Source organism: Oryctolagus cuniculus, chromosome 9 (assembly GCF_964237555.1).
Source record: "Oryctolagus cuniculus chromosome 9, mOryCun1.1, whole genome shotgun sequence".
NCBI lineage: Eukaryota > Metazoa > Chordata > Mammalia > Lagomorpha > Leporidae > Oryctolagus > Oryctolagus cuniculus.
The window spans coordinates 34,177,421-34,202,314 of NC_091440.1; the positions used below are offsets into that span (position 1 = coordinate 34,177,421).

Here is a 24,894-nt window from a genome sequence, read left to right on the forward strand (position 1 = left end):
CAGTTCCACGGTGCAGACGTCCCTTCCCCGTCTGAGGGCCCACCTGGGAGGGAGCGCGCTGTCCTGGGCCACGTGCGCGTGTCGGCAAGGCCGAAGGGCTGGGGTTTCCACTGCAGCTTAAACACCCACACGGGCACTCTGCCCCGAGGCAGCGCGAGGCCGCTCAGCACCGTGGAATGCGGGACCCGGGGCAGCCCCGGGGCCACCTCACTCACACTTTGCTCTCACTGGAGGGACCGCGCTCCGGGCTGAGAGCCTGTGGACGTCACCACCGCCGCCTCCAGCCTTCCCCGCGAGTTCAATGTTGGTTGGAATGTAAACTGGTGCAACCACTATGGAAGACAGTATGGAGATACCTCAGAAATCTGAATATAGACCAACCATATGATCCAGCTATCTCACCCCTGGGAATTTACCCAAACCAAAAGAAATCAGCATATGAAAGAGTTTTCTGTACCCCCATGTTCATTGAGCACAATTCACGATAGCTAAGATATGGAATCAACCCGGATGTCCATCAACTGATGACTGGATATAGAAATTATGGTATATATATACACTATGGAGCAGACTCAGATGTAGGAAAAAAAAAAAAAGAATGAAATCCTATCTTTTGCAAAAGATGATCACAACTCTAGAAACCATTTTGTTTAGTGAAAGAAACCAGTCCCCAAAAGACAGATATGATACGTTTTCCCCAACAGAGGTAATGAATAGAGTACCTGAAGTATAACGTATAGGAGGGGAATAGATATTTTGATAATGATGCTTTATAGCCCTTGTCTTTCTTCATACTATTTGCCAAACTCTTTTACTCAGGGTAGCATTAAATATATGAGCATTTAGTGTAGTAAAAAAGAGCATTCTAAAAATTAAGAGCAGGAATATGAGAAGGAGGGGGAGGAAGGATTGTAATGTGGGTGGGAGGGAGAGTGGGGGAAGTGCCACTGTGTTCCTATAATTGTATAAGAGAAATATATGAAACTTGTATAACTTAAATAAAATATATATCAAAGAAAGTTTCAAAAATGCAGAGTTAACACTATTGGGAAGAAGGCTGTAGTTATAGAGATGCTGTTTGAAGACCTGTAGTATTTTTTGTTCCCTCACACACTCAATTCTGCAAGTTTTGGCATTCATAGAAGGCCCTTGGTTTCTCTCAGCAAAGCACAAAATGGGCTGCCTTGAAACATTTATCCCCCTTCCCCTCTACTGGAATGGGTGTGCCAACTACACAACTTGGAACAACTTAAAGCTTTGTTGCAGAACATAGAAACTATACTGACTCTTCAAAGGGCATATTCACAAGCCACCTCTATGGTGTCAAGGCAGGTAGAACTTCTTCCCTCCCCACTTGAAACCCACAGTCATATGTGACACGAACTGGGACTCAGGAGAGTAACTTCTTGTCATCTTTTTTGTCATCATCTTCTGAGGGGTAGAGTGCCAACTCAGCCTTTTCTTATAGAAGGACTGACTACCTGTGGGCACTTAACATTGGCTTCCTTGGCAGGGATCAGGTCAGCCTCTTCAGAGTTTCTCCATTTCATCAGGAACAAGAGTTTTCCACTCAAGTCTGTAGCTCCAATAATCCGTTCTGGTTCCAAACCCCAGACAAAGCCTCATGGCTTTTCTGATTCTTCCTTCTTCTTTGGTTTTTATCCCCTCTCCCTTACCTTCAGAATAAGAATCACCTTTGTGTTTGCCTCTGTCTGACTTATCCATCTCATGTGCTGTTTGCCATGACTACAGAAACTCAGCAATGAGTTCAGGGCAATTCAGATACTCTTCTGGTTCCCACGTATTGCCTTCCTCTGAGAACCCTTTCCACTTTAGGAAGTACTCCACTTTGCCTGTACAACTCGATGGCCAAGAACTTTTTCCACCACATATTTCTCTTCCTCTTCTCCCAGCGTCTTCTCTACTTTCTTGTTTTGTTTTTTTTTTCCCCCATAGTGTCCGCAGCTTTATGGTGTAAAGGGTGGTGCTGCAAAGCAGTGCCTAAGAGCTTGAGAAGAATTGGGATCTCCCTATTGGCATAACACAATGGGCCAGCTTGGGGTAATGACAGCCAGAAAGTGATAAGCTGGGTAGCCACAGTCGAGCCCCTAACTGAGGTAGTGCACTGCAAGCTCCAGAATGAATTATTTTAAACTAAAACATTTTAATGTTTTGATACTTAAAATTATTTTCAATAAATTTTCTATTGACTTAGGTGTGAACAATTTGCTTGTCAGTTATGTCCCCTTATTTTTCATTGGTTTAAAGAACAATATCTACAAATACACACTTTTAATTTATTTGATAATCACAAGATTAACACTTCACTATACTAAGAATTCAACAAGTAGTAAGTAGAAAAATCACTGTTCCTCAAGAGTATAGATACGAGCTATATCAATAAAAGTAATATAAGAAATGAAAGAGGAGGGAAGCTGGGAGAGAGGGAGGGTGTGGTGGGAAGAATCATTATGCCCTTAAAACAGTATTCATGAGGGGTTCCAACAGGCAGAATAGTGACAGGGAAGTCTGATTTAGACTAAGTGAAATTAATATAAAAAATGGAGAAAGTACACTCTTAGGGTAAAGCTGCTGGGGAAACTGCCACGGGAGATCCAGTGAAAGCAGAAGAAATGGCCCAGACCTGTGTAGAAAGTGCAGACACGCAGCAAGGTATAAGGAAACAACAAAAGAACCAGCAGCTTGGATCCGGGGAAGAAGGACCTGCCCTGGCAAACCAGGTGAGATTGGACTGCATGGGCCTTCACTGAGGTTGATACAGTGGGAGGGAGAGCTTAGTGAACTGCAGCATTTCTAGTATGGCCCAGATGCCTCAGGACAGCAGGGTGACTGCTCACTTAGAGGGTGGGGGAAAGTGATATATCTCTCTCTCTCTCTCCCTTTCTCCCCCTTCAACAGCAACCTGAAGTCAGCTGTGAGAAGGCTGGCGCCATGTTTGGACACAGGCAGGCAGCAGTTGCTCCAGTTCATGTTCAGGTATCTAGCAATTATTGGGGTCCCCCTCCACCCAGTTGGTGCAGCAACCATAGTAGTTCAAGAGAAACTGATGTGGACGGTCTCCAATCGCCAACTGTACCCACCAACCAATGGGAAGGAAGGAGGAGCCATCTCTATGGAAGGGAAGTGCTGCCTGCAGGACTCTCCTACATGCCCAGCAAAATTGTAAAGTAAGTGAGGTTGCAGCTGGTAGGTATTGTGCACGCCTGTGATCCAGAGATATTACCTGAGAGAAAAACCCACATTTCCCACTGACAGTGAATCTGCTTGGGAGGACCAGACTCAATCCAGCAGGCTGGAACACACACAGACAGTGGCTCTGGGAACACCTCGGTCTCCCTGTGGACAAGGTGGGCTAGTAGGGCAGAGTGGCCCCACTTAGACTCCTTGACCCTGTGAGCCCTGGGAGCTGAGACTGAGAAAACACTGTAACTGAGAGGAGGCAGAGTGTAGCTGGGTTCTGGGCAATCACAGAGTGCTGCTGCACACTCTCAGAGCTCCTTGAGTGCCTAGAGCAGTTCATAGCAAAGGGGACCATGCTCATTTGTGCATGGTCATATGTGCAGTTCATGCAGCAGTGCAGATGATTGTTGAACACCCTGGGGGCTAGCACCTGGGCATTCCTCAGCTTGGAGAAGGGATGATCTCACCAACAGAGGTGACCATTTCTCTCCATCCAGCTAAGGACATCTAACATGCCCAACTTGAATGTTCCCCTGGATACTTGCACCATCCTAGAGCATTAACCAGAGCTCCCTAGCCATACCCATCACACACTTCTTGATATTCACTGAAAGTGTAGACATTCCACTAAGCCACAGAGGCATAGCTCAAAGACAAAGCGATTACAGAAAAAAAATCTTTCTACAAATGCATAAAAATAAATGCAGAAATTCAAGAAACAAGAATAAGGAAGACACTATGACTCACCCAAAGGAACACAACAACATTTCAATATTAGAATGTGAAGATGAAGAGATTGAGGAAATGTTGGAGATGGAATTCAAAAAATTAATCAAAGGATTACTCAGAAGTTAATCCATGAACTAAAGAAAACCATATATGATATGAATGAAATTTTTCCCATGAAAATAAGATTTTAAAGAGAAATCAAAATGAAATACTATAAAGGAAGAATTCAATAGATCAAATAAAAATGCAGTGGAAAGCTTTAACAAGAGTTGGTAGGCAGAATAAAGAATAGCCAACCTAGAAAACAAATCTCGAGAAATATTACAGTCACAGGCTGGCGCCATGGCTCACTAGGCTAATCTTCCGCCTGTGGTGCTGGCACCCCAGGTTCTAGTCCCAGTTGAGGCACCAGATTCTGTCCCAGCTGCTCCTATTCCAGTCCAGCTCTCTGCTGTGGCCCGGGAGTGCAGTGGAGGATGGCCCAGGTCCTTGGGCCCTGCACCCACATGGGAAACCAGGAGGAAGCACCTGGCTCCTGGCTTCAGATCAGTGTAGCACGTTGGCCATAGCAGCCATTTGGAGGGTGAACCAATGGAAAAGGAAGACCTTTCTCTTTTTCTCTCACTGTCTAACTCTGCCTGTCAAGAAAAAAAAAGAAAAGAAAGAAAAGAAAAGATTACAGTCACACCAAAGAAAACAAGAAAAAATTAGAAAACTTTAAAACACTGTTGGAGATATATGGGATACAGTCAAATGACTCAACGTAAGAGACTTAAGAGTGCCTGAAGGTTTGGAAAGAGAGATGGGACTAAAAGGCCTACTTAGTGAAATAATTACAGAAAATTTCCCTAACTTGGAGAAAGAAAGGTCTGGGGCCAGCGCTGTAGCATAGTGAGTGAAGCAACTGCCTGCAGTGCTGGCATCCCATATTGGTGCTAGTTTGTATCCTGGCCGCGCCACTTCTCATCCAGCTCTCTGCTATGGCCAAGAAAAGCAGTAGAAGGTGATCCAAGCCATTGGGCCCCTGCACCCACGTGGGAAACCTGGAAGAAGCTCCTGGCTCCTGGCTTTGGATCAGAGCAGCTCCAGACATTACAGCCAACTGGGGAGTGAACCACTGGATGGAAGACCTCTCTCCTCACCCCCCTCCTCTCTGCCTCTCCTCTCTATGTGTAACTCTTTCAAATAAATAAATAAATCTTTAAAAAAAGAAATATTTTTCAAAGTAAAGGAAGCACATAAAACTCCTAACAGATATGACCCAAAAAGATGTTCACCATGACACAATGTAGTCAAACTCACCACAGTAAAACAAAAAGAAAAGATGCTAAAATGTGCACAAGAGAAACACCAGATTATTCTCAGAGGATCTCCAATTAAACTCATAGCTGACTTTTCATTAGAAACTCGATGGGTAGAAGACAATGGCAAGATATAGTCCAAATCTTAAGAGAAAATAACTCAACTCAGAATACTGTACTCTTCAAAGTTCTCATTTATGAATGAAGGTGAAATAAACACCTTCCATAACAAACAGAAATTGAAAGAATTTGTCACTGTCTAGCCTTACAAAAGATGCTAAAGGCTAAAGAATGTACTACACACAGAAACACAGAAAGAAAGCCATCCTCACCAAAGGATGTGAAGACAGAAAATCTCCCAGTGAAAATGCAAAAGAAATCCAAAGAAAATGATAGGAATTGTCACAGAAAAATTGCATTGGAGAAACCCTGCAAGATATAGGTACTGGCAAAGACTTCTTGGAAAAGACTCCAGAAGCACAGGCAGTCAAACCAAAATCAACTATTGGGATTGCATCAAATTGAGAAGTTTCTGTACTGCAAAAGATACAGTCAGGAAAGTGAAGAGACAACCGACAGAATGGGAAAAAATATTTGCAAACTACGCAACAGATAAAGAGTTGATAACCAGAATCTACAAAGAAATCAAGAAACTCCACAAAAACAAAACCAACAACCCACTTAAGAGATGGGCCAAGGACTTCAATAAACATTTTTCAAAAGAGAAAATCTAAAGGGCCAACAGACACATGAAAAAATGTTCAAGATCACTAGCAATCAGGGAAATGCAAATCAAAACCACAATGAGGTTTCACCTCAATCCGGTTAGGATGGCTCACATGCAGAAATCTACCAACAACAGATGCTGGCGAGGATGTGGGGAAAAAGGGACACAAACCCACTGTTGGTGGGAATGCAAACTGGTTAAGCCACTATGGAAGTCAGTCTGGAGATTCCTCAGAAACCTGAATATAACCCTACCATACAACCCAGCCATCCCACTTCTTGGAATTTACCCAAAGGAAATGAAATTGGCAAACAAACAAGCAGTCTGCACATTAATGCTTATTGCAGCTCAATTCACAATAGCTAAGACCTGGAACCAACCCAAATGCCCATCAACAGTAGACTGGATAAAGAAATTATGGGACATGTACTCTATAGAATGCTATACAGCAGTCAAAAACAATGAAACCCGGTCATTTGCAACAAGATGGAGGAATCTGGAAAACATTATGCTGAGTGAATTAAGCCAGTCCCAAAGGGACAAATATCATATGTTCTCCCTGATCGGTGACAACTAACTGAGCACCAAAGGGGAAACCTGTTGAAGTGAAATGGACACTAGGAGAAACATTGACTTGATCAGCTCTTGTCCTGACGGATGATGTACAATGTTATACTTTATCCATTTTAGTATTTTTTGTTCTAGTACTATTGGTTGAACTCTGTAATTAACACACAATTATTCTTAGGTGTTTAAATTTTAACTGGAAAGTGATCCCTGTTAAATATAAGAATGGGAATAAGAGAGGGAGGAGATGTACCATTTGGGATATGCTCAATCGGACTTGTCCCAAGTGGTGGAGTTAGAATCGTGTCAGGGGATTCCAATACAATCCCATCAAGGTGGCATGTACCAATGCCATCTCACTAGTCCAAGTGATCAACTTCAGTTCACAATTGATCACACTGATAGGTCTAAGAGTCAAAGGGATCACACAAACAAGACTAGTGTCTGCTAATACTAACTGATAGAATAAAAAAGGGAGAGAACAGGAAGCGGGAACACAAGCAGACTCATAGAATGGCAGATGTCCTAAATAGCACTCTGGCCTCAGAATCAGCCCTTAAGCCATTTGGATCTGGCTGATGAGCCCATGAGAGTATTTTAGGCATGGAAAGCCAAGACACCATGGGAAAAAAAAGAAGACCGAAATGAAAGATCTCTGTGAGTGAGATCCCAGTGGAAAGAACAGGGCCATCAAAGAAGGAGGTACCTTTCTCTGAAGGGAGGAGAGATTTCTTAAAAAAAAAAAAAAGAACATACACAAGGCTACAAAGATGGGGATCAGCTTGTTACTGGACTGAGTTGCTTCCTTCTGTGTGATTACTTCAGATGGTAGTGAAGTGATTAGAGATCATAATGCCATTACTATTAAATCTTGCCAGAGATGATGAAATAATTTAAGATGCCACATCTCACACTGCCAGGCCCTTCATGGGTGGTGGGAGAATGAGCAAACAAAAACAAGCAAATATCTCTCCCCAAGTCCCAATGTGAACAGGTATGTATATGCATGTGTACGTGAGTGATGACTCTCGGCCAGGAGACCACAAGATTGTGCACGCAGTAGTGGAAAACCAAGCTCATATTTCCAAAACAAAGACACACTGGGCAGCAGCAGGAGGCCTGACAGAGAAGCAGCACTGCTTTTGAAACTGGAGGCACATGTGCTAAGGCTCCCCTCTGCAGAAGGATGGTTCTGGCAAGAGATGACAGTGTGGGAAGTAAACCTTTGTGAAAGTCACATAATCGATGGACGAGCACCTCTTTGCCCGTGGATATGAGCATCTGCAAGGAATGGAAGCCCCAAACCAAAGAAAGGAGTATGCAGAATATTTTAGGCTCTGTAGCCCAATTGTGTTTCAGTTTCTGCTCTATTCTCTGTCATTAAAATAGAAGAATTTTATGATTACACGCTGATTTTAGACAGAGACAATTATCGTTATCTCTGTGCTCAGCTAGATATGTAACTGACATGCTTTTTGTTAACTATATCTTTTTTTTTTCAGAGAATAAGACAGTTAAAGGAAACCTCAAAGGAATTAATCTAATCAAAAAGCTCTTAAGTTTACAGGTAAGGACATCGGTATCAAGAAAGTTAAAGAAAAAAATTTGTTTAAGATTATGAGGCTATTTGGGTACAGAACTGGGACTAGGGAGAAGCATTTCTCTAGCTCCTTATCTGTACTCCAAAATTTTGTTTCCATACTTCTTTATTAAGATATCTCTTCATATATATGCTTCATTAAAATTTCAGAGCTGCTTGCTGTCACCAGTATGATACTCTATGCTGCTAGGTGTTTTTTTTTTTTTTATTTAGAAGTAATGATGCCCCTCCTTTCAGGTCCTAACAATGCCAAGCACTTAGTATATAACATTTAAAAGACCAAAGAAAGGATCTTACACTGATAATCCTTGAAGACATCTGATTGAGACGAAGTCTACTTGCCACAAGTGATGCAAACAGCTTTAAGTTGGCCTAGGCAGAAGGTGGATGGACAGAGAACTTTCAGGGCTGTGGGTATAGACTTTAGATTGATTGTTCAATCAGAAACTTGGTTACAACACTGTCGCCACAAAGGTATATAAAATATTTATTATTCCATGCTATGTTCTTTCTGAAAGTTACAAAAAAAGTGGCCTGTTACAAGGCTCAGAGCCTACAGGTGACAATGGCCACGGAAGAAGCCGGACTCTGTTTAAAAATGAAGCTGAAACTCAGAGCAGGCATTGCAGGTTTGCATATGAAATCAGAGCAACACTATAAGGAAATATGTAGCCCAAGGTTATGAGACATCAGTGATTCATTTATCAAGAAAAAGAGGAAAAAAGGAAATATCTTATTGAGCATTATCGGTCTCAAATTTTGCAATAGATTTATGACTTTATTTTAGCAAAGAGGGTAATAACAGTGTCATTTTTGATGCTATATTTTATATGTGTAAGTATGGCTACAGTTAATAGAATTCATCGGGCAGTAGGTTTGGTCACTATTTAAAACGTGGGTCAGAGGGGCATTAATTCTATTCAAAGTGTCCATCTGTTGCTGCCCAACTTGCACCGGGGTTGCATAGCAACCCATAGTACTGCATGGGTATGGTTGGCCTCCTCTGATGCTTTTGTCTGCCCTCTGAGAGAGTTGCCCTTGATGGAGAAACAGTAGGTGTTCTTTTATTTATATATTTATTTATTTTTTTGGCTGGAGCTTGGCCTGGTGAGTGGGGGCTCATTATAGCCTGCTGAGCGAGATAGCATTGTAAGGCAATATCTGACATATGAATGTAATTTATCTTCCTGGCATGGTTCTTAGTCCCAAACTGATTCCCAAATTCCTAGGAACTGTGGAAGTATAGCAGTTAAAAAGAAAATACCAGGACCTTTTACTTTTATGCGTAGGAAACAATACACAGTGGAGCAGGCAGAGAGAAGGTACTGGAAGTTTGAACGATTTTTGTGGCACTTAGCCAAAGTTAGACTGTTTGATTTCAGTGTCTTTCTGAACATCTGACTAACTTGACATACCATGAAATATGTTAAATAAAAGATTTCTCAGGAATTCAGACATTCTTAAAGATTCCTTTGCAACATTTACCAATACTAATCACCTGAATGTCCTTGGCTCTAACTACAGTTTTTCAGCTTTTCAGTAAAATTTGCAGTGAATTTAAGTATCTGTAATCTTACATAAAATAGGCATTTGTGTGGTTTACTTTATTTCTAGGGTCAGTGATGGTATTGTGGTGGACCAAAGAGATCCCTGTCTGCTTCCTGGGCTTCACAAACATGACTGTGATTCACTAATAAATAAGAATCCTATCAGATCCCTGCCATTCAAAACTGTTAATAAAGTGCCCCTGATGAAAACAAATATTTTAACAGAACTGAAAACATCTTATTTTTAGCAAAACTCTTATATCACATTAAGTAGAATGTAATCAATATACCAGAATAATTTCTGTTAATCAATTGTTATAATTTAGCTGTTTATATGTTATTCATGGCACAGTTTCAAAATCCTTTCTTTTTATCTTTGGTGAATCTATTTATCTAAATTCTGAACAGTTCTAACACCTACTTTTTTTTTCAGTTAATAACCTTTAAATTGGCTTTTAGTAAATACCTGTTTGCCAAGGGCAGGCACCTTTGATAACACTTTCTCAGTGTTTTGGAGATGGAGGATGTAGGTACTATGAATAATATTCTCTACTTTAACTGTTATTAAAACTCAAGTTTGGGGATGCTGAGAATTTCAATGGCACTGTGTCTATAAGATGAGAATCTCCTATCTTCCTATCACTAGAGAAATCACAAAGGCCCTAGAGAGAAATGGACCTCAGATATGGGGTTGCTCATAATCAATGTCATTTTAATTCCACTATATCTTCTCCACCTTTGGTAAGGTGACCCGGTAATTTATTCTCTAATGAAAGAGACCAACCAGATGAAAACCAGAGCAATTGATTCAAATAATGACATTTTGGAAAACAGAACATAATGTCACACTAAAACAGGGGAGAAGCCAGGACATACTTGCACACATAGCCACAAAAAAAAAAAAAAATCACAAGTAGATGTAGAAACTAGAAGGTAGGGGAATAAAATGTTCAATGTTCTGTCACCAAAAGTCTGATGTTTGAATGCGGCAGCCTGGATTCAGATACTGGCTCTGTCATTACTCATCTTTGTGACCTTGGCAAAATCATTTAGTCTTCTCAGAGACTCAATTTTTTCACCTGCAAAATCTAAGTATCGTAGCTACTTCTCAGCTGTGAAAATTAAATAAAACATAATTTATGGTTTTTAGAATGAGGTCTCATAGTAGTAATTATTCAATGAATAACGTTTTTCAAAGTATTTTCCTATGTCTAACAGAACCATACACTCAGATAGATACAGTAACACAGAGTGAACCCTTTGGGTGGCTTTACTAGATGGATCCTTTTCTTGATTTCCTTATTTTTAATTTTTTTAAATGCAGTGAGAAAGAGAGAGAAAGAGAGAAAGAGAGAGAGAGAGAGAGGAAAAGGAGATACCTTCCATCTGCTGGTTCACTCCCCAAATGCCTGCAACATTTAGGGCTGAATCAGCCCAAAGCCTAAAGCCAGGAATTCTATTCTGATCTCTAACAAGAGTGACAGGAACCCAACTGCTTCAGCCATCAGCTGCTGCCTCCCAGGGTGCATTAGCAGGAAGCCTTCAGCATTTTTAATGGGTCTTTGAGACACGTGAAAAAATTTTTTTTCTGGTGTGGATAGTTCTGCTTAAAAGTGCCAGTTGGTTGTAATCATTCAAAATAATATCACAATGTATATAAAATTTTTAAAAAAAGAAGAATTGAGAAAGGCATTTTCCTAGGGCCGGCACTGTGGCGCAGTGGGTTAATGCCCTGGCCTGAAGCGCCAGCATTTCATATGGCGCCAGTTCTATCCTGGCAGATCCTCTTCCAATCCAGCTCTCTGCTATGGCCTGGGAAAGCAGTAGAGGATGACCCAAGTCCTTGGGCCCCTGCACCCACGTGGGAGATCCAGAAGAAGCTCCTGGCTCCTGGCTTCGGACGGGCGCAGCTCCAGCCTTTGTGGCCATCTGGGGAGTGAAAGAGTGGATGGAAGACCTTTCTCTCTCTGTCTCTACCTCTCTGTGCAACTCTGTCTTTCAAATAAATAAAATAAATCTTTTAAAAAAAGAGAAAGGCATTTTCCTTATAACCCAGAGTAATTTTTCTGTTACTTAAAGACTTTCAGATGCATGTTACTTACTTTCAAAGTGAAATACTAACGTCTTGGTATTAGATTGTTGTATTAAATAAAAATGCACTAAAGCAAACACATGAAATTCTTCATGAAATGGTAACAGTAGTAATGATAAATGGTTGTGATAGAACTTCCTAAAATATATCAGTTTATACCAACTTCTGACTTTCTTTATAATTTTTTCACATTTGTTTGCAGAATAACCTCAAAAAATTTCCTCCCAGAGAAACTATTCAATAAAACAATGCAGTATAAAAAACACAATATTATAAAATGAAACCAGAAATATCCTGTATTTAATTTCTTCTCCTATTAACAGGACTGCAATTTAGTCATTAGGGTGCAGTAGTTAACAAATTCACTATTTTAGAATATTTCAAGAGACCAAATGATAGCATGATACATAAATTTTTTTTTCTTTTTTGACAGGCAGAGTGGACAGTGAGAGAGAGAGACAGAGAGAAAGGTCTTCCTTTGCCATTGGTTCACCCTCCAATGGCCGCCGCGGCCGGGGCGCTGCGGCCGACGCACCGCGCTGATCCGATGGCAGGAGCCAGGTGCTTCTCCTGGTCTCCCATGGGGTGCAGGGCCCAAGGACTTGGGCCATCCTCCACTGCACTCCCTGGCCACAGCAGAGAGCTGGCCTGGAAGAGGGGCAACCGGGACAGAATCCGGCACCCCGACCGGGACTAGAACCCGGTGTGCCGGTGCCGCAAGGTGGAGGATTAGCCCAGTGAGCTGCGGCGCCCGCCATGATATGCATGATTTAAGAGATAAATTTATGAAGTAATTATTTAGAGAAAAATTCAATTTATAAAAATATTTCAAAATTTATTTTAGTGGTTATATTTAAAATAACTCATGTATTATGAAAGATCTCTGAGTGAGATCCCAGCAGAAAGAACAGGCCATCAAAGAAGGAGGTACCTTTCTCTGAAGAGAGGAGTGAACCTCCATTTTGACTATGACCTCATCTAAATAAGGTCAGAATTGGCAAACTCAAAAGACTTCCATAGCCTTGGCAACTCATCACAAGAGCCTTGGGTGATTACTGATGCCATAAGCAAGAGTGTCAAATTATTAAGTCAACAACAGGAGTCACTGTGCACTTACTCCCCATGTAGGATTCTGTCCTTAATGTGTTGTACTATGTGAATCAATGGTATAACTAGTAATCAAACAGTACTTTACACTTTGTGTTTCTGTGTGGGTGCAAACTGTTGAAATCTTTACTTAATATATACTAAATTGAGCTTATGTATATAAAGATAATTGAAAATGAGTTTTGATGTGAATGGGATGGGAGAGAGAGCAGGAGATGGGAGGGTTGCTGGTGGGAGGGAATTCATGCAGGGGGAAAAGCCACTGCAATCCAAAAGCTGAACTTTCGAAATTTATATTTATTAAATAAAACTTAAAAAAATAACTCATGTATTTAAAAAATTCCAAATTTGGGGGCCAGCATTGTGTCTTAGTGGGTTAAGCTGCTACCTACAACTCTGGCATACCTTATGGGCATGCCATGGTTCATTTCCCAGCTGCTCCCCTTCCTATCCAGCTCCCTGCTGATGTGCCTGGGAAAGCAGCAGAGGATGGCCAAGTCCTTGGGCCCCTGCACCTATGAGAGAGACCCAGAAGAAGCTCCTGGCTCTTGGCTTGGGAGCAATCTGGGGAGTGAACCAGCAGATAGAAGACCTCTTTCTGTGTCTTGCCCTCTCCCTCTCTGTAATTCTGCCTTTCTTTTTCTTTTTTTTAAGATTTATTTATTTATTTGAAAGTCAGAGTTACAGAGAGGAGAGGCAGAGAAAGATCAAGAGGTCTTCCATCTGCTGGTTCACTCTCCAGTTAGCCACAATGGCTGGAACTGCACCAATCCAAAGCTAGGAGCAAGGAGCTTTCTTCCAGGTCTCCCACATTGGTTCAGGGCCCAAGGACTTGGCCCATTCTCTGTTACTTTCTCAGGTGCATTAGCAGGGAGCTGCATAGGAAGTAGAGCAGCAAGGACATGAACCAGTACCCATATGGGAATCCGACACTGCAGGTGGAGGCTTTATCTTCTATCTACAGTGCCAGCCCCAACTCTGCCTTTCAAAACAAATTTATTTTAAAAAGTACTTTCTCAGTGGCCCTGCAAATGAGGACACAGGGAGATGAGAAGGATAACAAACAACAGTATTTTTTTAATTTCCAAATTTTAGGTTAATTAAAAATGTAGTCAATTTGGCCGGCGCCGTGGCTCACTGGGCTAATCCTCCGCTTGCGGCACCGGCACACCGGGTTCTAGTCCCGGTCGGGACGCCGGATTCTGTCCCGGTTGCCCCTCTTCCAGGCCAGCTCTCTGCTGTGGCCAGGGAGTGCAGTGGAGGATGGCCCAAGTCCTTGGGCCCTGCACCCCATGGGAGACCAGGATAAGTACCTGGCTCCTGCCATCAGATCAGCGCGGTGCGTCGGCCGCAGCGCCCCGGCCACGGCGGCCATTGGAGGGTGAACCGACGGCAAAGGAAGACCTTTCTCTCTGTCTCTCTCTCACTATATAACTCTGCCTGTCAAAAAAATAAAAAAATAAAAAATTTAAAAAAATGTAGTCAAAAACTTGAAAAATATTTTTGTCCCACAAAATATGATTATGTACTATGTGCTGCTAGATAGATTTTGTAGACCATAGATTCATATATTTAAAATTAAAAATTTCTGTTTAGGAAGCAATTTCAAGATGACAGAATAGGGAAGGGCACCGCGGCTCACTTGGCTATTCCTTTGCCTGTGGCACCGGCACCCTGGGTTCTAGTCCCGGTTGGGGTGCCAGATTCTGTCCCAGTTGCTCCTCTTCCAGTCCAGCTCTCTGTGTGGCCAGGGAGTACAGTGGAGGATGACCCAGGTCCTTGGGCCCTGCACCTGCATGGGAGACCAGGAGGAAGTACCTGGCTCCTGGCTTTGGATCGGTGCAGCACGCTGGCCGTAGCGGCCATTTCGGGGTGAACCAACGGAAGGAAGACCTTTCTCTCTGTCTGTCTCTCTCTCTCTCTCTCACTATCTAACTCTGCCTGTCAAAAAAAAAAAAAAAAAAAAAAGAATACGGAAGGGCATCCTACTATAGGTCAGGGATAAATAGTAAAGAAAAAAAAAGGAGAAAGTACATTCTCAAGAGAGTGAGAGAGGAAAGCACAGTCAAAACTTTACAAAAGAAAGAGGAATGCTGTAGATTGGTGTATGGAAGGTGTGTGTGTACAGCACAAACAGACACAACACATGACCCCAGCAGCTGAGAGGCAGTGAAGGTACCAGCTTTGGTGAGTGAGGTGAGATCACACTGCAGAAGTCCATGCCACTGGTGATATAGGTGGAGGGAGAGCTTGGCATGAGTCTGGCCTAGAGCCCTAAGTAGGAAAGCGTACCTGCTAACCCATGAAAAAAAGGGGGGTCATGTTTCTTTCTCCCCATCCCCCTGCCCTGTACAGTGCCTGGAAAGCAGTAGAGAAAGGGTGGGTGAAATTGTGGACAGAAGCAGCAGCTGCAGAAGCTGTGGTGTACATGTCCAGCAACTGGGCAGGACAAGATGCAGCAGCAGCAACTCAGATGTGCACACCCAGCAATTGATGGGGAGAAGACAACATTGTGAATTAAGTAGGGGCTGCAGACAGCAGCTCTTGTGCACAAGAGTAGATCCACTGATTCTACCAGAGGGGAAAAAGTCCATCCACATTCCCCAGTGACTTTGAGTCTGCTGGGAGGATTGACAGGGGGCTAGATACCCATATGCAATGACGAGGTGTCCACAGCCTGTCGACGTATCACAGGCTCAGGGGCTCTAATCTCTTAGGCAAAACCACCACAGGCACCTGATTCTGGGAACAGCTCTGCCTCTCTGTGGACAGAAGAAGCTAGCAGTGCAGAGAAGATCCTCTGCAGCTCATGACTGTGGAAGCCTTGTGTGCTAAGACTATGGCAAATTTGTGACTACAGGAGAGGGCACAGTGTGTAGCATAGCTGGGTCTCTAGGCAATCAATTTGAGTGGTTCCATATGCTCAGAGCTCCCTGACTCCTAGGGTAGGTCATTGAAACAGGATCCCTGCTCACACTGAGGACTGCACAGATCCTTTGTGTTATTCATGCAGGGCAGAAGAGCATTGTACACACTGTGGGCTAATATCTGGGTACTGATCACCTTGGAAGAGAGGTGGTGAGGATGTGATTACTCCAACAGAGGGTATCATACACTCTTCTATGCCAAAAAGAAGAGATACACCACACCCAACTTGGGTATGAACCTGAATACTCAGCCCACCATGGAGCACTGTCCAGAGCTCCCTGGCCATACCTAGCACACACCTCCACCAAGAGGAGACACTCCACCAAGCCACAGAGGCATACCCATAGCTCAAAGATAAAAGCCATTAGAGGAAAAAACCAACAAGTATTTCCACAAATGCCTAAAAATAAATGTAGAAATTCAAAAAATAAGAATAAGGATATAATATGATCTCTCCAAAGGAACACAACAACACTTCAATATTAGAATGTGAAGATAAGAGATTGATGAAATGATGAAATGGGATTCAAAGCTTAATAATAGGATTACTCAAAAGCAATGAGAATCAAATTCATATATTAAAGAAATTAATATATGATATGAACGAATTTTTTTATGAAATTGAGATTTTGAAGAGAAATCAAAATGAAATACTAGAGAGGAAGAATTAAATAGATTAAATAAAATAATGCAGTGGAAAACCTTAACAATAGAGTTCATGAGGCATTAGAAAGAATATCAGAGCCAAAAGACAAATCTTTAGAAATTTTTCAATCAGACAAAGGAGAAGGGGAAGAAGGAGGAGGAAGAGGAGGAGAAAGAGGAGGAGGAGAAAATTAGAAAACTAGTATTAGAAATTTATAGAATATTTGGGTCCCAGGAGTTCCTGAATATGTGGAAAGAGAGAATGGAATAGAAGGCTTATTCAGTGAAATACTGAGAGAAAACTCCATTAATTTGCAGAAAGAAAGAGATTTCCAAGTGCATGAGGCACATGGAACTCCTAAAAGATATGAACAGAAAAGATCTTCACCATCACTACATATTGTAGTCAAACTTCTCAAAGTAAAACATAAAGAAAAGATTCAAAAATGTGCATGAGAGAAACATCAGATTACTTTCAGAGGAGACCCAATTAGACTCAGAGCTGACTTCACATCAGAAATCACACAAGCTACAAGAAAATAGTGAGACATAGTCCAAGTCTTAAAAGGAAAAAAGACTGTCAACCCAGAAAACTGTACCCTTAAAAGCTCTCATTTATGAATGAAACTTTTTAAAAAAAACCTTCCATTTCAAACAGAAATTGAAAGAATTTCTAACCACTCATCCAGCATTACAAAATATGCTTACGGATGTGTTACACATAGAAACCAGAAAAATAATCACCATTATGAAAGGATGTGGAGGCAGGAAATCTCCCAGTAAAAGTACAAAGAAATTCAAAACAAACAATAAGAATATCTATGGAAAAATGACAGAGCCAAGTCTTTACTTATCAATAGTAACCTTGAATGTAAATGCCTAAACTCTGCAATTAGAAGATACAGAATGGCTGAATGGATTAAAAAAACAAGACTCATCTATTTGCTACCTAAAATAAACACACCTCACCAACAAAAATACACATAGATTGAAAGACAAAGAATGGAAAAAGATATTCCATGCTACCAGAAAGCAAAAAAGAAGAGGTGTAGTCATCCTGATATCATAAGAAATAGACTTTAACACAAAAACTGTTAAAAGAGAAAAAGGAGGGCATTATGTAATGATTAGGAAATAATTCAACAGAAAGATGCAAAAAATAAATGTCTATATCCCCAATGAAATGTTAATGGATCTAAGGAGAGGCATAGACTCCAACAGTAATGGGAGTCTTCATCACCCCACTTTAATCAAAGGACAGATCAATTAAACAGAAAATCAAAAAAAAAAAAAAAAAAAACTACAGAGCTAATCCAAACTTTGGAACAAATAGATCTAACTAGTATGCATAGAACCTTCCATCCCACAGTTGCAGAATACACATTCTTTTCATCAGTGCATGGGGTGGATAGACCATATGGTAAGCCATAAAGAAAAGTCGCAACAAATTAAAAAAATGAAATCATAGCATGCATCTTTACTGAACACAGTGGAAGCTGGAAATTAACAACTCAAGAATCTCAAGGACATATTCAAACACAAGAAGACTAACAACATGCACCTGAATGAACAGTAAGTCATAGGAAAAATTCAAGAGAAGCCCCAATATTTCTAGAAATGAATGAAGAAGACAATACCTCATATTCAAATTTATGATATACAGGAAACCAGAGTAAAGAGGGAAATTTATAGCTACTGGGGCCTGCCTCAAGAAATTGGAAAGGTGCCAAATAAATGAGCTATCAATGCCTCAAGGACCTAGAAAACAACAGACCAAACTCAATATTAATGAGAAGAAAGAAAGAGTTAAATGTAGAAAAGAAATCAATAACATTGAAACAAAAAATGCAAAAGATCAGTGAAATGAAGAGATTTTTTTTAAATAAACAAACGATAAACCAGTGGTCCAACTAACCAAAAAAGAGGGAGAAAAACAAAATCAATAGAATGAGAGATTAAAAAGGAAATGTAACAATAGATACCAGAGAAATAAAAATAATTATCAGGACTTACAATGAATAGCTCTATGCCAAAATTGGAATATCTAGAAGAAATGGATATATACCTGTATAAATATCATCTACCAAAATTGATTCATGAAGACATAGAAAACAGACCAAGACAAAAACCTAAATAACCAAGATGGAGATTAAATCAGGAATAAACACCCTCCCAATAAAGAAAAGCTCAGGTTGGCCAGCACTGCGGCTCAATAGGCTAATACTCTGCCTGCGGCTCTGGCACACCAGGTTCTAGTCCTGGTTGGGGCGCCGGATTCTGTCCCAGTTGCCCCTCTTCCAGGTCAGCTCTCTGCTATGTCCAGGGAGTGCAGTGGAGGATGGCCCAGGTGCTTGGGCCCTGAACCCCATGGGAGACCAGGAGAAGCACCTGGCTCCTGCCTTCGGATCAGCGTGGTGCACCGGCCGTAGCGCGCTGGCCGCGGCAGCCATTGGAGGGTGAACCAACGGCAAAGGAAGACCTTTCTCTCTGTCTCTCTCTCTCTCTCTCTGTCCACTCTGCCTGCCAAAATAAAAAAAAAAAAAAAAAGCACTAATGTGTTTGGTGCATTAACCAAACATATTATCACTGTAATGACAAGATAATTCAATTATCTCAGTATTCTGTTTATCTGTTTCTCTCAATTTGAAATTTATGTATGTGAGATGGAGACATATCCTTCCTCAGCATTGCAGAGAAAACCTCAAACTTGATTTCAACTGAGCATGATTTTCTCATTTACTACTTTATGTGATCTCCATAAAAGAAACAGTATTCTACCAGAAAACTTGTTTAACTGAACCCAAATGATATCTTATCAAGGGCCTGAGTTGGTGAAAGACAGTAATAATTTAATTATTGTAATGACTCTTCTTGTTCATAACATTTAGTAACAGCTTAGTATATGCAGACACAAAGCTAAGAGAAATGACATATTTCTTCAATTAAAACTCTTACATCTTAGGTTATTATCTTTGATTACACATCATCTATATGTGCATAAGGAATCAAGTAACTTGACTAAGATCTTAAAATTAAAATTACATACAGTTGTGATTTTAATCCATTCAGTCCAGTTCCATAATTCTAGTTTCTAAACTTTCACTCTAACACTTTTAGACTAAGGCCAGTTTTTGGAAGACTTGTGAATTCTATGGTTGGTCTTATTAATAGCCTGTGACATAGATATTATTTGATAAAAACAATAGTCATAATCAACTTAAGATTCAGCTAACAGGATTCTTCCTAAGAAGTACCTAGGCATTTGTTCGGAAGGTTTATATATTCTGAAATAAATTTTGTTATCCACAGGGCAGATTTTTGTTTCATTAATTACTGAGAGCAGGTGAATCATTTAACAGAAGCCTGGGCTGTTTTATGTAGTGACATGAGAAAGACCCAAGTAAAAAATTCAAATCAATGTCATTTAAACTTCAGAGAATGCAATAATGGTACAGGAGTACAGGGGTGTGCTGCATGGCAAGTGCACAGGATGTATATATATAATGTCTCCTTTTCCTCTTGCTGCTTTTGATGTTCTTTTTTCCTTATCACTACTTTTCAGCAATTACACTAAAATGTGCCTTGGTATGATCTTTGTTTCCTGATTGTTGTTTGTGGAGCTTTTAACTCTGAATATATCAAACTCAGGTAAAGACACAGGGGGCTCTTCTAAGAATTTTTGGATTTCTTTCTCTCACAAACACACATACTCTTCCATGTTTTTAAATTATAGCTTCTTTGACTTCCTGAAAAGCCCACCTATCTCTTCATCTAAATAACATTACTAAGCTATTTGTTATGTTATGAAGATGTCTTTGGGGACTAAGCTGGGTGATTACTTCCCTCATCTACATAATATGTCCAGGTAAGAACTAAGAAGCACAGTTAGAAATATATATGGAGAATGTTAGATAGGAAAAATTTATAGTATGCATAGGAGAGAATCTATTGGCATTGGCATGTATCTGTACTCAGGATTCAGTGTTTTAATATGTTATGTCATCTATTAGCATGACTTTCAAATTTGGACATCACCTGGCTTACTGTAAATTAAGTGAAGATAAAGGGATCAAGAACTCAAGGTTCAAAGAGTTGAAAATTTCCATGAAAATTGACTGTATAATTTCGGCACATTCTCACTCAGGATTATCCCTAATGGTAGAGCAAGAAACGTGCCAGGGGATTCCAATTCAATCCCATCAAGGTGGTATGTACCAATGCCATCTTACTAGTCAAAGTGATCAGTTTAAGTTCATAATTGATCATAATGATAGGATTAAGTGTCAAAGTGCCTCTTTGAGAAACATTATGATTCCTGTTCTCTGTAGATACAGTCTAATATGGTGGAGATAATGGGATTCTGGAGTTGCAGAGGCCATGACGTAGGGGTTAAAATTCAGAAGTAAGACTTCTAAAATGGTTAAATAGAGATACCCAATCTCCTCCAAAGGGAAGAACAAAAACCAGAAATGAATTAGTGCATCTTGAGGCAAATGCCCTTGAAGAACGTCAGAACTCAGGAGGGAAGAAAGGAAAACCTAATAGTGCTTCTGCTAAGAAATACTCATTTAAAAATTATTTTAATCTTGAAAATAGCATATATTTGTTTATGTAATTCAGCCTGTTTAATCAGAAGGTAACTAAGAGGTTTCTGTGAGTCACACTGTTGTGTAAGCTTCTATGGCAGTCAGAGTTCGTGACTCAGATGTGACAGTAGGAGGGATGTTAGCAATGGGTAAGAGGCTGTGTGGAGTCTGGTGAGTCACAGTAAGAAAGTCACAATGCAAACTCCTCATGTTTCTAGGGTAACACGTCCTCTGAATCTGAGAAATTTTCGCTGACAAACAGCTCTTCTTGTAATACTGAATGTCTGACCTGAGGAGTAGGAAAAATAGGACTTGACATGCAACTGGGTAAAATTCATCTTCTCTCCCTGTGCACACTGTGTGCATACAGCTGTTGGTGTGGTTGCTGAGAAGATAGTACTATGAGGCTAGATGCTCAGTCACACTTGATATTTTCAAAATACCCACAGGAAGCTGGCATTGTGGCTTAGCGGGTTAAGCTACCCTCTGTGACTCCAGCATCCCAGTTCATGTCCTGGCTGCTCCATTTCTGATTCGGCTCCCCATTAATGGCCTGGAAAGCAGTGGAAGATGTCCTCTGCTCTCCACATGGGAGACCTGGATGACGGTCCTTGCTTTGGCCATGGCATTGAGGCCATTTGAGGGGGTGAAACAGAGTATGGAAGACCTTCTTCTCTGTAAATCTGTCAAAGAAATAAATAAATCTGAAAGAAAGGAAGGGAGAGAGGAAGGAAGGGAGAGAGGAAAGAAGGAGTCAGGTCTGCCTTGCTTCAGCCCTGTTTCTTGCTTTTTTTTTTAAATTTTTGACAGGCAGAGTTAGACAGTGTGAGAGAGAGAAAGACAGAGAGAAAGGTCTTCCTTTTTCCGTTGGTTCACCCCGCAAATGGTTGCTACGGCCGGCACACTGTGCTGTTCCGAAGCCAGGAGCCAGGTGCCTCCTCCTGGTCTCCCATGCAGGTGCAGGGCCCAAGGACCTGGGAATCCTCCACTGCACTCCCTGGCCACAGCAGAGAGCGGGACTGGAAGAGAAGAAACTGGGACAGAATCCGGCGCCCTGACTGGGACTAAAACCCCGGGTGCTGGCGCTACAGGCGGAGGATTAGCCTAGTGAGCTGCGGCGCCGGCAGCTCTGTTTCTTCCCTTTTCCCTCACACCTGCTTTTTGTGTTAGCATTTTCTAGCAACGGAACAGCAGTTTCTATATACTGGGAGAAACAATTAAGACAACTGTCTTGCTAAACACTGCTCAGTGGTTAAATCTATTGTTTCAGCCCTGACTACCTACCGATGATTTTTTTAGCACTCCTTGCCATACAGTTTCTTTATGCACTAAGGATCTCTAATTGCTTTTGCTACCCTGCATAAAACATGTTGCATACGCATAGACTTTGAAGTGTTCATACTTATTCACGAATACCATATTTCATTCCCACTGGTCACTATTCTGTAGTGACGAGCTCAGGTACCACTGATATTTGTGATCCTCTCCCTTCTTAAGGTAAATGATATCAGGAGCAGCACGCTACCACTTGCCTTGGAAGAGATTGCCTAAGCATGATCTGGACAACTGAGGCACTCGAAACTTCACCAGTTTAGCAGGACCTCTTCATCACATTGGTCTCACATGCTGTGATCCACATGTGTCATCCTGGGGTCCCTAGGATAAATGGAGGCCCATTAGGAGACAATACAAGGAATAGTAGACCACCTATTAGAAGATATAAAGGATATTTTGAAGCTATGTTAGGTATCGGCAAACTGGAATATAGACCAACATAAGGTAAACCTAGACTGTCCCTCTGTTTTGGGTAAGAAGATAAAGAATTCACTAGAAAAGAGAAGAGATGCCAGAACAGGTGTTGCACTTTGGGATGAAAGAAGGAGAAAGTCAAAGAGCATGAATCTTATAAACCACATGGGTGCTGCTGATACAGCTCAAGCTATTAACATCTGTCTCAAGGGGTCATTGAATTTAGAGTAAACTTCACCTTTTACCTGGGGTGAAATAAACTGAGTCATCCTTTAGTTCAAGTATGTTTCAGTGCTGTATATTTTGTACATGCTTTGTGAGGCACTTAGGATATAAAGAGGAATCACACAGGGTCTCTCCTGTTCAGAGAGCTTACAGTCTCAGAGGAGATGCAGACCAGCTCCACGGGTAATAATTGGATGCTATAAGTGCTGCGAGAAGCATGCCCAGGGAGCTATGGGAGAACTGAGAGTAGAGTATTAGTGGACACTTGCTCTCTAAGAAACAGCAAGACAGGAGCACTATGCTGATAAAGACTTTGTACCACGTAGGGCCAAAACCAAATAATGTCTACCTCTCAGTAGCATATGTGATCTCAGCATATTATGCTGCAAAGAACTGCCAGATTTTGCATAAAAGTGGGCCCATTAATTCCATTTTTCAGTTGCCTTCCTCTCTAACAGCGTTTATTCTCTCTCCTGCTTTTTACTAACTCAGTAAAGACTTCTGGATTGATGGAGTTGTTTCTATTCCCTATTCACCTTTGGTTTTCATGTATTTGGTCCATTCTTTCTAGCATTTGAAAAATAGTCCTTTCTCATTCTGTAAAGGAGGTATCCCTTCCATTGATATTTTATGTTAACCAACATTTAGTTTCATATTCAACATTTGAGATTCTGAAACCGCTTGGTTTTAAATTTCATCACTCTTTTCAGAAAACATCTTCCTCCTTATCTCCCGTTAATTCTGTATGTTTGAAAGGTCTTTATTTCACCTTCCTTCACAAATGAGAGAATTTCTACCTATGGATTCTGCTGTTCTATTCGGTATGTAAGAGAGAAAGAGAAAGAAATACCTGTATGCACCTGGAATATGCCGGTTTTCTTTCTTTTGCCTATAGGAGTGAGCTCACAGTTATTAAGACTTTAGACCTCTTTGAATGTTGCTTGATGTTGAATGAGGTTGTTTACTCTACAGTTCTTGAGGTTCATACATCTAAAACTGAAGAGTTCACATAGCTGGAGAACTGAATGCAGTTATAGTCTGAGCTCAGAGTACATTTGGGTAGAAGGAGTTTATGTCAACCAGTGCAGGTAGCTATAAGCACGTGTGTGCTGAAGACAGATGAGCAAATTTGCCTTCCTGCTTCCTGCTGAACATAGAGCCTCTTTTGTCTGAGGTTGTCTTCCAGCAAACAAAGAAGCCACTTGGCCACATATAGCTCACGTTTTATTTATTTAGTTCCCCCCTGTAGTGTTTTCAGACCAAGCTGCCCTACAAGAAGGAATCACGTCTCCTGATTAGCAAGGCCAGACTGTTGCTTAGGAAGTTTCCTTGTGACCCCTGTAACAGATTAATTGTCTGCCGTAAGGAAGTCTCTTAACCTTGTGGTATTTCCCTTTATACTCTCCAAATGGAGGATAATAATGCTGGAAAAGAAAAATGTCTTGATACCTACAAATAAGAAGCATCCTTTCAATGTCTTTGTACATATGGGCTTCCTGTTACAATAACAGTGCAATTTTGTCCAATTTAAAATAATTCATGAGAATTTGAGAACACTGCTCTCTGGATAATAAAACAATTTTGCAAGGTATCACTATTTTGTCAAAGTATTTGCTTTTATCTGAAAAATTTGTGATAGAAAACATTTTAACTTTTATTACTATTTTGAAGCAATTTTAAAAGTAATTGAAAATATGACCCTACCATTAGCAGCAGGTTGATAATGCACACATGCTATTTTAAAAATGGGAGATAAGTGTGAAATTCATAGCAATAGTTCATATCAGAAAAATATAAATGATCAATAATGCTTTAAAATGGAAGTGCTTAAAATTTGATCTGTGACTATGTCTTATAGAAGATCAAGAATAAGTGCCAAAAACCACAAAG

The 24,894-nt window shown here is 40.9% G+C and overlaps 1 pseudogene; it reads right to left on the minus strand.

The window, feature by feature from the left end:
* Positions 1-1,390: 1,390 nt before the first annotated feature.
* LOC100344568 (chromobox protein homolog 1 pseudogene) overlaps positions 1,391-24,894 on the minus strand; it is an 81,979-nt pseudogene continuing 58,475 nt past the window's right edge.